The 15,825-nt window shown below is 36.4% G+C and overlaps 1 protein-coding gene and 1 long non-coding RNA gene across 4 annotated transcripts in view; both read right to left on the bottom strand.

The window, feature by feature from the left end:
- UBE2G1 (ubiquitin conjugating enzyme E2 G1) overlaps positions 1-15,825 on the bottom strand; it is a 67,687-nt gene that overhangs the window by 46,730 nt on the left and 5,132 nt on the right. The window lies entirely within an intron of this gene.
- On the bottom strand, positions 3,597-15,117 carry LOC129649439 (uncharacterized). 2 transcript variants are annotated; one of them, XR_008713112.1, is made up of 3 exons: positions 13,021-15,117; positions 5,076-5,193; positions 3,597-3,965 (listed from the first exon to the last, which is right to left on the bottom strand). It is a non-coding gene; the product is annotated as an uncharacterized LOC129649439 (long non-coding RNA). The 2 variants fall into 2 exon arrangements; XR_008713113.1 differs by having other exon boundaries at positions 13,073-15,117.

The following is a 15,825-nucleotide window of genomic DNA, read 5'->3' as shown; positions in this document are numbered from 1 at the left end:
GAATACCAGAGTGGGTAGCAGTTCCCTTCTCCAGGGGATCTTCCCAACTCAGGGATCAAACCCAGGTCTCCCACAGGGCTCTAGTGCCACATTAAAAATGAAAGTGAAGACACCAGTGTAGTAAAATGAGAAATATTTATATTACTAAGTACAGTAACACATGATTATGAAATATATTAAAAAGGTTGGAAGAAAAAAATACAACAAAACCATAAGTAATAGCTTTTGGGTGAAAAGAGATTGACATTTTCTCTCTCTCTGTCTCTCCCCAATTAATCCACTGCTCATGAATAGGAATTTCTATAGCTTAAAGATTCATGAAAATTCAAGGCATTTTTATAATGATTAAGGATTTCAATAATCCCAGAAAATAGGGATTCCTTCAAAAATAACACTGATCTATCTTCTGTAGTCAATTCATAAACCAAGCTTTCTTTTCCTAATATAACTTTTACTATGAAGTCTGGTCCACTGCCATTTAGGCTTTTTTAAGGGCTTTTTTTTTTTTTTTTTAATTTTGTTTTATAAAATGTTACAATGCTACTTATAAATAGCTTAAAAAGTCAGTAACGTTCTTTCTGTCTAAAATTAAATTAATTTTTCCCCAAAAAGGACTAAATTATTGCCAGCCTAAGTTCCTAATGGAATTATGCCAAATAGTGACAAATTCCCTGGTAACGTTCCATGACTCACTAAAAGAAAGCTTAAGCATTATGCCCTTTGTGGAAAGACTAGTTTAGCCAGATTACCCAAGCACAGAATTACTAGTACTAATAACATTTAGAAGCAGCAACAATTTGAAATCTAAATCATGATCGATTTTTCTCAATACAAGCTGAAGGCCAAGTGTTTCTCATTGATTGTTTTCAAAAGTTTCTCCCCCCAACCCTACCCATTTCAGAGCTATCTTCAAATTTTTCAGTCTTGTCTGATTTTAGGAACAGGAAATATTCTAAGTGTCAAAGAAAACACAAAGAAAGCCTAATTAATTGGACAACTGAAAAAGAGCGCCATAAAAATTTACAAAGGCACTGGGAATTCCCCAGTGGTCCAATGGTCAGGACTCCACACTTTTCACTTTCAGGGCCTGGGTTCAATCCCTGGTTGGGGAACTAAGATCCTGCAAGCCACTCAGTGTGGTCAAAAAAAGAAAGACAAAGAATTACTCTTACAAACCTTTAAAACAAGCCTCTCCTTCTCTCCCACACATACAATTCAAAACTGTCAAGAAGCATTCAATTTTATTGGAAGTTTTTTAAATAAAAATATTCTTTTTACCCAGCAGAATCAAGCCTTTTTTAGAAGTCTCTAATAGTAAGAACATAACAAAAAATGGAATTTTAATACAGTGATAGTGGGACTCTTACCTTCTAGGTGACATTTGTTAAGAACCTCAAAAAGACACAAACTTCCAGTTACAAGATAAACTAAGTCCTGGGGTGTAACGCACTACACAATGACTGCAGCTAGCACTGCTGTGTGCTATACTTCTGACAGTTGCTAAGACAGTAAATCCTAAAAGTTCTCGTCACAAGCGGAAAAAAAACTGGAGTAACTGTATAACATGATGAATGTTAACTATTTTACTGTAGTAAGCATTTCACAATATAGTTAAGTCATTATGCTATATACCTTAAACTTACACAGCACTGTATATCTATCCTATCCCAACAAAACAGAAAAAAAAGAACCCCCCCAAAACATTTATCTTCTTTGATTCAGCAATGACATCTATATATTTATCCTAAGAGAAATAATAATAAGACTATGTATAAACATTTATTCATAAGGAAAATCCACAGCAGCATTAGCTATAATTTAAATAATTTGTAATACAAAAATAACCTAAAGTCAAAAATTCGGGGAATCCTATGATATTTACATATGAAAGAATGCTAAATATCAATTTTAAATACTTTGAAAAAGTATTTCCCCACATAGGAAAATATTTATAATTTGTTTTTGAAAGATAAAATATTGTTAAGTATATCTCTTAAAAACACATACACTATATGTATTTTAAAAAATGAGGCCAAAAAATTTGACCTAAACCTCTACCTCTAGTTTCCAGCTCAAGGTGCCAGCGTGAGCAAGTGTTTATCCTTTCTCCTTCACTTAACTGAATAAACTTCTCTAAAGAAATTTAAAAATAACTTTTTGTTTAGTTTTATAGTAAAAAATATACTTTTTAAAGATATTTTAAAAATACCTAGGTGGATTGCCCATGGTTCTGAAAAGATGGAGAACGGATGGAGAAATGTGAACTGATTAGGCACAGTGGAGGGAGACGAGCAGAATACTCACAGAGGGGGAGCAGCAGCCGAGGAAGGCTAATCTTCTGGGCAGAACCCCAGAGAGGCGCCAGTTCTGTGACCGTCGTACGAGGAAGGTCAGTAGTGAGAAGTGGGACTGAAAACATCTGTCATAGCAAGAAGTCAACAGAGAATGTCTAAAGTTGATAAACCAAAAAATAAACACTATAAGCATATTATTTAGAACATGGAGTTAAGCCCCAGGAAATCTGAACCAAAAAAGTTTCTTTCAAAGTAGTTGCCTCTGGGGGAGTGGGGCTCTTCATTATTAGGCCTTTTGTATCACTGATATTTGATTACTTGATTTTTTAAGCTAAGTGTCGATAGAGTATTGATTTTATGTTTTCATCCTTTTCCACTTTATACTTTGTTCATTTTCCTTTAATATGCAACACCCTACTTCTACTTCCTTCCCACCAAGGCAGAGGCTGCGTCTCATTTAGCAGTGTTTTTCACCTATAAGTTACACAGTCATGAAACAGATCTAGTGGGACATAAATAACATTTCTTTTTCCTAATAAAAAGAGAAAATAAAATAGGGATATTATTGATGGCGCTTTCAGTTCAGTTATAAATGTCTGCTTAAGAGTGTTTACCAGGCTACTGGGAGGTGTCTCCTTGTTGTCTATTCTCAACCCAGCATCCAGAGGGTCCTGCTGAACTGTGAATTCTGACCATGTCACAACTCCAACGGCTTGGAGTTCTGGCTCAGGCTAATGAACAGCCTGCATAACGGCCTAAAAGGTCCTTTAGAATTATCCAACTTTCTACGTTCATTTGGCTAACTGCTGTCCTTCGTCTTCCTCGACATTCAAGTCTGTCTCCACTTCAAGGCCTTTGTGTTTGCTGTAGCCGCTGGACAATTCCCATCCTCAGCTAATTCAATTACTCAAACGTCATCTAATTTAAATTATAATCCCCACACTCTTATGCTGTATTCCCTATTTTATCCTCTTATTCCTTATTATATTATTATCCCCTTTTATTCTTCATACTTCCTACTTTATCCCATTTTACTTCTCCCAGAGCATACAACTTTCTCTTAAATTTATCTCTCCCATTTCCATGAGAATGCATGCTCTAAAAGAACATGGATTCTTATGTTTACTGCTGTAGTCCAGCATCTGTTACAGTTCCTGACATGTAGCAGATCCTCTGTAAATTTGAATGAATAATTAGTTAAAACATATGTATCATTTTATGAAGATACACACTATTGGCAATCAAGCACAACAGTCTGGAACCTTTAAGATGTTTTGATAATTTTAATTATAAGGATAAGCTATGATTTAGACTCTGAAGTGGAGAAGGCAATGGCACCCCACTCCAGTACTCTTGCCTGGAAAATCCCATGGGCGGAGGAGCCTGGTAGGCTGCAGTACATGGGGTCGCTAAGAGTCGGACACAACTGAGCAACTTCACTTTCACTTTTCACTTTCATGCATTGGAGAAGGAAATGGCAACCCACTTCAGTGTTCTTGCCTGGAGAATCCCAGGGACGGGGGAGCCTGGTGGGCTGCCGTCTATGGGGTCACACAGAGTCAGACACGACTGAAGCGACTTGGCAGCAGCAGCAGACTCTGAAGTAGTAAAGTCATTCACAATACTGAGTACGTTGCTGGCATACTGAGTCATACTGACTGTGCGAGTCCGCTGAAATATTAACATCAACAGTAACAATAAAAATGCTGGTATCTTAGCTGCGATTTTTTTAAAAAAAAGGGTGGGGGGAGAACCTACTCTAAACAACAGACACTTGAAAGTGAACAAGTCTTGTACATTTTCTTAATAAGTCACAGGGACTCATGCTCGAGTAATCACAATTTGCACATATTCCCAATTTTCACTGTTTCCTTCAACCCCAAATGGAGATCAAGGGGCACACTGTTGATCACCTTCACTTCTTCAGAATAAAACAATGAGCAAGTTGGCATTCCCGCAACATTCACGCAGCAGGTCTTCACTGTGGCGCATGCAGACGACAGAGCCTGTCAGTCATGATTTCCTTCTTCAGTGAATCTTTTTCTAGTCTACATTACAACTCACTGACGGAAGAAAAACATCTTCAACAGATTTTCAATGATTAATAAGAAAAATCCTCGAACACTTTTCCCTCACACACACAAAAGCACACATGGTAAAACAGATTTCTACTGAGCACAAAAGAAGCTTATCCAACCGCAAAAAGAAACGTCTTTGAGCCTGCAAATGAATAACGCTTTTTCCATATTTCATGCCATTAATAAAGCTCATTTAACAGCATGTCTTGATAAAACAATTTCACTAATCACTTGTTTTTTGTGTTGAGAATAAATTTTGATATTAGCCGCTTTGCAACTGGTTTTACCCATCCATCTTCTCAAAAAACAATGTGGTTTTACTTACTTTTACCACAAGAAGTAAAGGCTTTTTTAAAGAGGGAAATAAACAAGACAAGTTGCAAGGGTAGCTCACAGACATAAATAAATAAAACTGAATAAAGTACACAAGCCACTGGCACAATGAAAACTCCGTCGTATAAAGGAAGTAGCAGACCTGATATTGATAAAAACAAATTTATGAAATGAAGGATAATCTCAAGAAAATTTCCTAGAACACAGCAGAAGAGAACAAAGGAAGCATTTAGAAAAATAATACAAAAGACAGGAAATGAAGGTGCACAATGATAAAACTGATGTCCTTTGAGGAAAGAAAAATAAAAATGAAAGCATATTACAAAATATATAAGAAAATATTCCTGAGTCACAGATTGAAATGGCTTACCATGTAACAGGAAAATGTAATAGAGAATCACACCAAGACCGAGATATATCCTGATGAAGTTACTGAACTTCAAGGATAAAGAAAGAATTCTACCAATACCCAGGCAGAAGTAGGTCACCTACAAAGGGAAAAAAAAAGTCAGGCTGGCCCCGGACTTCTCTTGAGTAACCCGAGATGCCAGAAGATAATGGAGTAATGTCTACTGGGTATTAAGGGGAAGGTAACATAGCTCAAAAATTCTATAACCAGCCAAAATATAACTCCATTTGTGAAAGCCACCAACATTTTTAAACATACAAGAATCCTGAGAATAGAGCATTTAAACAACCATTCCTCAAACAGAAAAAGCTATTTGATAAACATAATAAATTTAAGTATATTAAAGCTACAGCTTTATAATAGCCACAGAACTATAAACTACCATATTTCATCTATCCTAAGATGTACTTTATTTTTTCACATTTTAGAATATCTGAAGTCAGCATGCATATTACAATCAATGTCATGTCACAGTTTCTTTGACAGAGTTTAACCATGTTAATGGTTGTCTAAATATGGCATCCTACAATCAACAGTACCTCAGACATAATAAAATACAGTATATAACTGCCAAAATGATAGAGAGGAAAGAAAATAAGCCATGTAGTTTAAGGAAGAAAAAAGAAAACTCAACAAAAAGATAGGCAATGAACAATATTAAAGAAGCAAAACCAAACATACAACATTAATGTAAATGATTAAAAGCATCTCAGGTTGGGTCGTAAAAAACTAACCTTTCTTTATCCAACTACATGAAGTCTACATGAGACAAATCTAAAACAAGAACTTGGAGAGGTTAACAGTAAAAGGTTAGACAGAAGTATACCAGACAAGTATAAACTCATCAACTGGATTCAAAGTAGAACATTAAGGTAGCAAAAATGGTCACTTTTCAGAATGCTCAAGATTACAATCTATAAAGAAGATATAAAACTATATACACCAAACCTTCTCTCTCTCATTCCCAACATCATATACACATATATATGGATATATAGTAGAAGGCAATCACCATTTCAGTTCTTAAAAATCAAACAGATTAAATGGGTGAACATATGATGTGATCAAATTCCTATTAACAGTTTATAAAAACTGATCATCTAATTAGACCATAACATGTAAAAATTTACAAAGGTAGAAACAATAGAGACCATGAAATCTGAAAATGAAACAAATGGTCAAGTCTCTTCCACTAAGGGGAAGAGACTTGACCATTTATGTACTGTTTCTCCCTAAACTACTCCATTCAAAGATGGATATTAAAATTAATAGATTATCTAATAAGCAATTATAAAAACTACCTATATAAAAAAAAAACCTTTGATACACAAAGCTATACTCAAGAGGAAGATCCACAGACTAAATAAATCCTATCAACCGATGAAGAATTAAAATTAAATAATAAGCATTCAAGTCAAGGTTAGAAAATAAATAGAACTAAAAAAAAAAAAAAGAACAGAGAGAAGGAAAGGAGGAGGGTAACTAGGAGTTTGGGAGTTAGTAGATGAAACCAGTTTCGTATAGAATGTATGAATAACAGGATGCTACTGTATAGAACCCTAGTGGCTCAGTGGTAAAAAATCTGCTTGCAGTACAGGAGACCTGGGTTCGATCTCTGGGTGGGGAAGATCCCCTGGGGAAGGGAATGGCAACCCACTTCAGTATTCTTGCCTGGGAAATCCCATGGAGCCTGGTGGGCTACAGTCCATGGGGTTGCAAGAGTGGGACACGACTGCCATTATGGGATAAATCATAATGGAAAAGAACATAAACAAAAATGTCTGTGTGTGTGTATAACTGAGTCACTTTGCTGTACAGCAGAAAGTACTGTATATCAATTATACTTCAATTTTAAAAAGCAGAATTAAGTAATTAAAGAAATTTATAAGTTATTCAATAAGAAAACAGAAGCTAGTAAGTTTAACTCTAAAACCTAGGAACTGCATTTTGAAGGGAAGAAAAATCCCAAACAAACCATTAGCTAGACTAAAAAAACAAATATATAAAATTAAAACTGAAAAAGAAGGAATAAAACAACAGAGGAAACCAAAAGAAGCTTCCAGTAAATTTTTAAGTTACTAAACGTTAAAATGTAGATAAAATAAATGGTTTTCTTGGAAAACACAAATTGTCAATTGGAATCAAGTAGAATTAGAAAGTAAATACCTCAATAACCTCCAAAGAACTGAGTAAGTTCTCTCTCCAACCATTCTACCAGTACTAGACATGTTCACTGTAAAAATCTGAAAGGTAATTCCTTTATTAAAGTATATCCAGAAACTCCAGGAGTTGGTGATGGACAGGGAGGCCTGGCGTGCTGCAGTCCATGGGGTCACAAAGAGTCAGACACAACTGAACGACTGAACTGAAATGATTCAGAAATGAAAGTTTTCTACCTTTCATGGAACCGACTGTGCACAGAGCACAAAGGATACTCTGACAAAAATTCTGAACAGCAAACACTAACATAGTATTTACTATATCCTAAACACTGATCTCTGATGGGCAATTACATAAATCAACTCATTTACTCTCAAAGCAATCTGATGAGCTGGAGAACCAACTGTTTAACAGCAGGTCCAGAACAGTCACTAACCCATCAGAAGCATGCCAGACCTCGGCTATGCAGGAACCCTCCTAGAGCCCCTCTTTTTTGCCACACAGTACCCTGTTAGTTGGCTAGATCACAGGCAGGAAGAGTAACAGCCACGGAAGGGAGCAAGTAGTTTAAACACCTGTGCATCCATCACATTAGTACTAGTGCCTACTGAGTGATTATCATTACCTGTCTATGAGCTGAGAATTATTTGTTATCTCCACTTTACAGCTGAGGAAACAGACCCAGATTAGTTAGATAAAAGAGAGGCTAGGGCACGTAACTTCTATGCTATACAGCCTTTCTAAAATAAAATACTAGTAAATACAAGAAGCAACAGTTAGAACCCTGTATGGAACAACTGATTGGTTCAAGATTGAGAAAAGATTATAACAGGGCTGCTGGCTGTTACTCAGTTTAACCTATATGCTGAGCACATCATGAGAAATACGGGGCTGGGTAAGTTACAAGCTGAAATCAAGATAGGTGGGAGAAACATCTACAACCTCAGATATGCAGATGATATATACTCGAATGGCAGAAAGCAAAGAGGAACTAGAGGGCCTTTTGATGAGGGTGAATGAGTAGAGAGAAAGAACTGACTTAAGACTAAATATTAAAAAATGAAGATCATGGCATCCGCCCCCCTCCCCATTACTGCATGGCAAACAGAAAGGGAAGAAAAGGTGGAAGTAGTGACAGATTTCCTCATCTTGGGCTCCAAAATCACTGCGGATGGTGACTGCAGCCACAAAGTCAGGAGACAACTGCCTCTTGGCAGGAAAGCTTTGACAAACCTAGACAGTGTTGAAAAGCAGAAACAGTACTCTGCCGACGAAGGTCCGTATGGTCAAGGCTATGGTCTTCCCAGGGGTCACGTCTCCCAGTGGTTTTGAGACCTGGACCATAAAAAAGGCAGAGCACCAAAGAACTGATGCCTTCGAACTGTGGTGCTGGAGAAGGCTCCTGAAAGTCTCTTGGACAGCAAGGAGATCAAACCAGTCAATCTTAAAGGAGATCAACCCTGAATATTCACTAGAAGACTGATGATGAAGCTGAAGTTCCAGTATTTTGGTCATCTGATGCAAACAGATGACTCATTGGAAAAGTCCCCAACGCTGGGAAAGATTGAGGGCAGAAGGAGAAGAGGGCATCAGAGGATGAGATGGCTGGATGGCATCACTGATGCAATGAACATGAACTTAGGCAAACTCTGGGAGATAACCAGGGACAGAACGTGCTGCAGTCCATGGGGTCACAAAGAGTCGGACACAACTGGGTGACAAAACAACAGAACAAATACAATCCAACAATACACTTAAAGGGTGTGTCACTCTTCCACAAATACAACAGAGGCTCAATCTTTTGAGCTAACATCACATTGAGATCAAGTGAGAAAGGGCATTCATTTTTATTGTTGACATTTTTTCATAAAATGACAATACAGAGACTTCCCTGGCAGTCCACTGGTGAAGACTTGGTGCTTCCACTGCAAAGGGTGCAAGTTCAATCCCTGGTCAAGGAACTAAGATCCTGCATGCCTCAAGGCAAGGCCAAAAAAGTCTTAAAAATAAAAGAAATGCAGCTGTTTTTTAAAAAGTGCAATATACACTCCCAATTAAAAGGAAAGAGAATCCCAATAAAATAGAGGTGGATATAGTACCAATATTTTGAAGAAAGACATACCATATAATACACATGAAGCTGTATATTATGATAAAGATTTTACATACACACATAATACATTAAGCCTGTAAGGCAAAAATTAGAAGTATTCTCACTGAAGTCTAGTAACAAAACAAGGATGCTTGCCATGACAGCTATTATGAAAGGAATTGAAGATGAGTAATCATAAAATTCATCAAAAAAAAAATCACTAATTTTCTTTGAGGAAAGAAAAATAAAAATGAAAGCATATAACATTTACATTTTTAAAAAGCTATTATTAATAAATAATAGTAAAACATTTAGCAAAGTTTTAGAAAAATTAAGCAATGTATTCAGGTTTAAAAACATATTTAAAGAGGAGATTTGAATATGATTATTGTATAGCTAGGAAAACGAACAAAACCAAATGAAAAACTAAACAAAGAGGGCAATTACAAAATTAAATAAATAACAGCTTTCTTATACATGTATAAATATAAACTAATTTTAAAAAGTGGAAAAATAATCCTGTACCCATAAGCAACTCAAGTCTAACAGAAAAATGTTGAGCTAGTCTTAAAAATAAATAAAAAGCCCACTGAAAGCTGGGATTACATGGGAAGCCAGATTTTTGTTCTTGTCCAACCACCCTTAATCAATCTATAAATTCAATGCAATGCACTCAATCAAAACTGCAAAGTACTGAAGGGCAGGATGAGGGACAGTGGTGAGTAAAACCTGACAAAATGACTCTAGAGCAAAAAGATGCCAGTGTTTTTTCACTTAATATCAAAATACCAGCATTAATATTTGCATTTTAAACTGCTCAGAACTTTTAACAAGTTTGTAGAATTTGTAAAAATAATCTCAATGCAAAAGTGTTAACTGTGAAATATCAAGAAAATGTACTTTCACTAAAATATATGTTAAATATACAATCCATTATTAACTGATAAGATTAAGATAAGCTATTGAAAACTAAAACACTAAAATTTTACTTAAAATACAAAAAGAAAAATATTTTTAAGTTTGAGCTAAAAAAATACAGCTATAAAATCATCTGAATTGTAGAAAAATTTTTCTAGCTGCTAAAACTATTCTAACTGCAATTCTGAATAATCCCATCTCTTATTCAGACAGGCTGAGAGCTGCAGTTTTGTGTCAGAGTGAGTGAGCCTGCTACAGTAAGAGTCAGATCATTTCTCTCCCCTGCTGAAAACCCTTCTCAGCTCTCCACCTCACTTAGAGCAGAGGCCCATGTCCTTATAATAGCCCACATCCTCCCCTTTAGCTGTCTGACTGCATCTCCTACTTTTCTTCCCACTGTTCACCTTACTCTTCCAACATCAACAAGTCTATCATCCCATTAACATAAGTTTCAGAAAGAGATAACATAGAAAACACAAAGAAGGAGGCTCATTTGTTTTTAAGAAATCTAAGAAATACTATTCCAAGAAAATTTGACTTTATCTGTCTTGTTGCAATTTTTAACAAAACTAATTTTAATTTTAAAAACGAAGAACATAAATTGGCCACAGTATTTTTCTCACTGCTTACAGTTTTTTTCTTCACTTCTATATTCCTATGCTTTTCAAGCATACTCTTTCATAATTAAAAAAAGTAACTTCTTTAAATGGTTACCATAGCTTTCTGCTTCACCCTCTCAACCTTTTTCCACTTCCTACCCACCTCACCCACAAACTTCCAAAGGACTCAATGGTGGATTAAAAGAAAGAAGAGCGGGGAAAAAACTGCTCTGAGACATTTATTTGGATTTAATTTTAACCTGAACTATTTATAGGACTACTCTTTCCTATCCAATACACTACCAACTCTTTCCTATCATTATTGTATGTTCTGTTATCTAAAATATTCTCATCAACATTTCTATCTTCCATTTTCAAGAGCCATTACCCAATGCTCCTCCATGAACTCTTTTTAACTGAAGGTACCCTCTTCCTCTTATAAAAACCTAGGGCACAATAACTTTTTCTTATGGTATATTACTTCCTTGATATGGTTTTATTGACTACAGGGTCCATGTCTAAATATTTATTTTATATCTTAGAATACTGTCCAATGTTGAACATTCAGTTAGCAAATGATGGATGCTCAAAGCATAATTTTATGTTTTTATACTTTATAATTTTATAACTACAAAAATAATTTAGGTACAAAGGTGTTTCAAACAGTAAATTTTAAATTCTTACCAATTACTGGCCCTTGATTTAAATCTTTAACTTCCTCTAACTTCCTCTCTTTGCCAGATCAGTTAAAAGCCTTCTAAAAGTTTTTACATTCTAGGTCTTGTCTTTCCAAATCTATGTATCGTAGCTCTATTACTTGTTACACAACAACCTGGTCAGAATCTGGGGTTCTACATGCCAAGATCTGTTTCTCCATCACAGAAACCCTGCTTCTAAAAAGAAGCTCTGGATTCACTGATCAGACTTCCTTATCTCCTTTTTTAACCTTTCACCCCCATATCACTCTAAAATGATACTGATGTACTTGTCTGTTTTAAGCATACTCTGTCTCATTTTCAAAATATTAACATAACTAAAGCCAGGTGAGAGTCTGAGTAGATTTCCCAAGCATCTCCAGGATCCAGTTCTCCCTCTAATATTCCTAGATTAACTGCCCCAGCTTTATGATCAGTCCTAAAATTGTGATTACAATTTATATAAATATATATTATTTCTCTGTAACTTCTAACCAAAATATAAAAAGGATTTTTCTATTTGACAGTTTTGATAAAGGGACTTTTACCCACATATTAAAGAAAGCGTACCACTTTCAAAACTATAACATAAAATTACAATGTTTCTGATCAGAACTATGAAAATTCTGTCTTTCTGGGATGTGCTTTAAATTAATATTGTGTGAGTAGCACCTCTAGTGGCCAGCATCTTTGCAAAGAAACGACAGCATAACCAGAAATCATTGAACTGATCCATCTAGCTCAAATGAACAGCCAGAATTTCCGGAATTAGGGTTTGCACCTAACCCCAACAGTTAGGTGTTTAGAACTTCCCTAAGTTAGGGTTTGGAACTTCCCTAAGTTAGGGTTTGGAACCCTAAGCACCCTAAAGGTGCTGCCCAGTTTGGAAGCCTTAGCTAGGAGAATGGGCAGCCAGCTCATCAGAGTAACACAAGAGAAGGTGGAGTAATGAGTCCATGGGAAGATATTCAGGAAGAGGGTAGATTTGTACACAATGTGGAAAATTTTAGTACTTATCTCATAGGATAAGTACTAACCCCAACCCAACTTCCAGAATTAGGGTTTGCACCTAACCCCAACATCTTTGCCCCTAAATTATTTTTGTATTTATAAAATTATAAAGTATAAAAACATAAAATTATCTTTTGAGCATCCATCATTTGCTAACTGAATGTTCAACACTGGACAACAATATTCTAAGATATAAAATAAATATTTAGAGATGGACCCTGTAGACATGGTCCCTCTTAAACACAAGAGATTTAAATTAACTGGTCAAGTAAATAATCCTGTGACTTTATAAACAAATATTACAACCTTAACAATTTCACACACTAGTTTACAGTTACCTGTACAAGTGACGATACTAGTCAACAATTATCAAGTACTTTGCTATGTTCTATAATCATCCCTTTACAAGTATTAACCTACTGAATACTCACAAAAATCCTATGAGATGAGTACTAAAATTTTCCACACTGTATACAAACCCACCCTCTTCCCGGAATATCTTCCCAGGGACTCATTACTCCACCGTCTCTGGTGTTAACTCTGATGAGCTAGCTGCCCATCCTCCTAGCTAAAGCTTCCAAACTGGGCAGTAATTAGATCCCATCTAATTTCCCCGACTCAGACATTGCTGAAGAAATTCCTAACCTCTCCTGTGTCATCAGTTCTTCCCTCTACTGAATTCAGTCCCATCAACATACATGCAATCATTTCCAAGCTTTACAAACACACAAAAAAAGCCCACACTTGCTCCAGTTACTGTCCCATTTCTCTGCTCCCCCAGTTTAGGAACACAACTTTTAGGCGTTATCTGCACTCTTGGTCTCCAGTTCCTCCCCTTCTGTTCACTCAAGTTCACACCAGTTTGGCTTTTGCCCCACCACTGGCACTGAAACTGTCCTTTGCAAAGTCTCCACTCACCTCTACTAGTCATTTATCAAGCCTTATTCTCACCTGATCGCCTACTTGACACAGCTGATCTTCCTCCTTCCTAAAATGTCTTAACTTGGCTTATAAGGCCACCATATTTTGGTTTTCCACTTACCTCCCTGACCACTCTCCCTCACTCTCCTTCCCTAGTTTCTGATAATTTCTCTGACTTTTTAGTGCTGGTGTGCCCCAAGACCTGGTCCTTAATCCCCTTCTCTTACTGACCCCATCCAGTTTCATGGTTTATACACAATCTATACACCAACAGTTCCCCAGTTTATGTCTCTAAGCCATTCACTTCATTGAAAAGTGAAAGTCGCTCAGCTGTGTCTGACTCTTTGCGACCCCATGGATTATACAGTCCATGGAATTCTCCAGGCCAGAATACTAGAGTGGGTAACCTTTCCCTTCTCCAAGGGATCTTCCCAACCCTGGGATTGAACCCAGGTCTCCTGCATCGCAGGAGGATTCTTTACCAGCTGAGCCACACTCTTCACTGAATTCCTGATCATATATGATGTCTATATGGCTTCTTTCAGTTCAGTTCACTTCAGTCGCTCAGTCGTGTCCGACTCTTTGCGACCCCATGAATTGCAGCACGCCAGGCCTCCCTGTCCATCACCAACTCCCAGAGTTCACTGAGACTCACGTCCATTGAGTCAGTGATGCCATCCAGCCATCTCATCCTCTGTCATCCCCTTCTCCTCCTGCCCCTGATCCTTCCCAGCATCAGAGTCTTTTCCAGTGAGTCAACTCTTTGCGTGAGGTGGCCAAAGTACTGGAGTTTCAGCTTTAACATCATTCCTTCCAAAGAACTCCCAGGACTGATCTCCTTTAGAATAGACTGGTTGGAGCTCCTTGCAGTCCCAGGGACTCTCAAGAGTCTTCTCCAACACCACAGTTCAAAAGCATCAATTCTTCGGCGCTCAGCTTTCTTCACAGTCCAACTCTCACATCCATACATGACTACTGGAAAAACCACAGCCTTGCCTAGACAGACCTTTGTTGGCAAAGTAATGCCTCTGCTTTTTAATATGCTATCTAGGTTGGTCATAACTTTCCTTCCAAGGAGTAAGCGTCTTTTAATTTCATGGCTGCAGTCACCATCTAAAGTGATTTAATGTCAAATTGCGCTTGTGCTGACTCTTTGTGACCCCACCGACTGTAGTCTGCCAGGCTCCTCTGTCCATGGGATTCTCCAGGCAAGAATAACTGGAGTGGGTTGCCATGCCCTCCTCCAGGGGATCTTCCCAACCCAGGGGTGGAACCTGAGTCTCTTTTGGCTCCTGCATTGACAGACAGATTCTTTTACCACTGAGCCACCTTGGAAACGAATCTTGTCAAATGAAATTTAAACCTTCCAAATCAGCTAAGAAAACACAAACAAATAAAAAGCAACGAAGAAAAGAATCCAGCACAGTCAAGAATGGACAAAAAAAGAGATGAAAAGAGACACAGAGTAGAGAGGGAGGACCAAGAAAGATCATATGGGCAGAAAGGAAAAGAAGGTGGGAAAATAAATTCAAATATATTAAGTTATTACTATAAATTTAAATGGTTTAAACTTAATTCTAAGATACAAACTCATTAAATTTTTAAAATTAGACATTCTACATTCCAGTTATATGCCTAAAATGACACGAAAGATGGTACATAAATATGCAATTTAAATATTCATCAATATAAAGATATGTCAATTCATTCATATGCAGAAATACTCTACAGTAGTTAAATTAGGTCTATAAGTATTAAGATAGACTAAAAGTTATATTAAATAAAAAAGCGACTTGTAAAAGATACTGATAATTTGAAATTTACAGTGTAAACTATATATGATATTTGTAGTATCTTAAAACTCACAAAATACTAAGTAAAATTTTATTTATACATGCATATAAAGTTATAAACACACAGATACATATTAGCTTCAAAAATGATTAGCTCAAGAGGAGAAGAGAAAGTAGAGAATGGAACTGAGGAGTGATTTTTGTAAATTACTACAAATTTTACTTAAAAATATCAGAAGCAAATACAACAAAATGTTATTATTTGCTATTTTAGAATGTGGGTACGCTACTGTTTGCCACAGCAGTTTTCTGGTATACTCAAAATAATTCATAATTTTAAAATAGGAAAGGAGAAATAGATAAGTAAACATGTTATTAGATAAACAAATACCTATTTTTGAAAATCAGCAGGGAAATAAACCACCTTAGTAAGATATAATAATGAAAATATCAAAATATATGGCAAAAAGTAAGTTACTGAACACTTACTAGGAAAACTAATTGTAACAAAAATATTGTCAC

Source organism: Bubalus kerabau, chromosome 4 (assembly GCF_029407905.1).
Source record: "Bubalus kerabau isolate K-KA32 ecotype Philippines breed swamp buffalo chromosome 4, PCC_UOA_SB_1v2, whole genome shotgun sequence".
NCBI classification, from domain to species: domain Eukaryota; kingdom Metazoa; phylum Chordata; class Mammalia; order Artiodactyla; family Bovidae; genus Bubalus; species Bubalus kerabau.
This window is presented reverse-complemented; position numbering and strand designations above follow the sequence as displayed.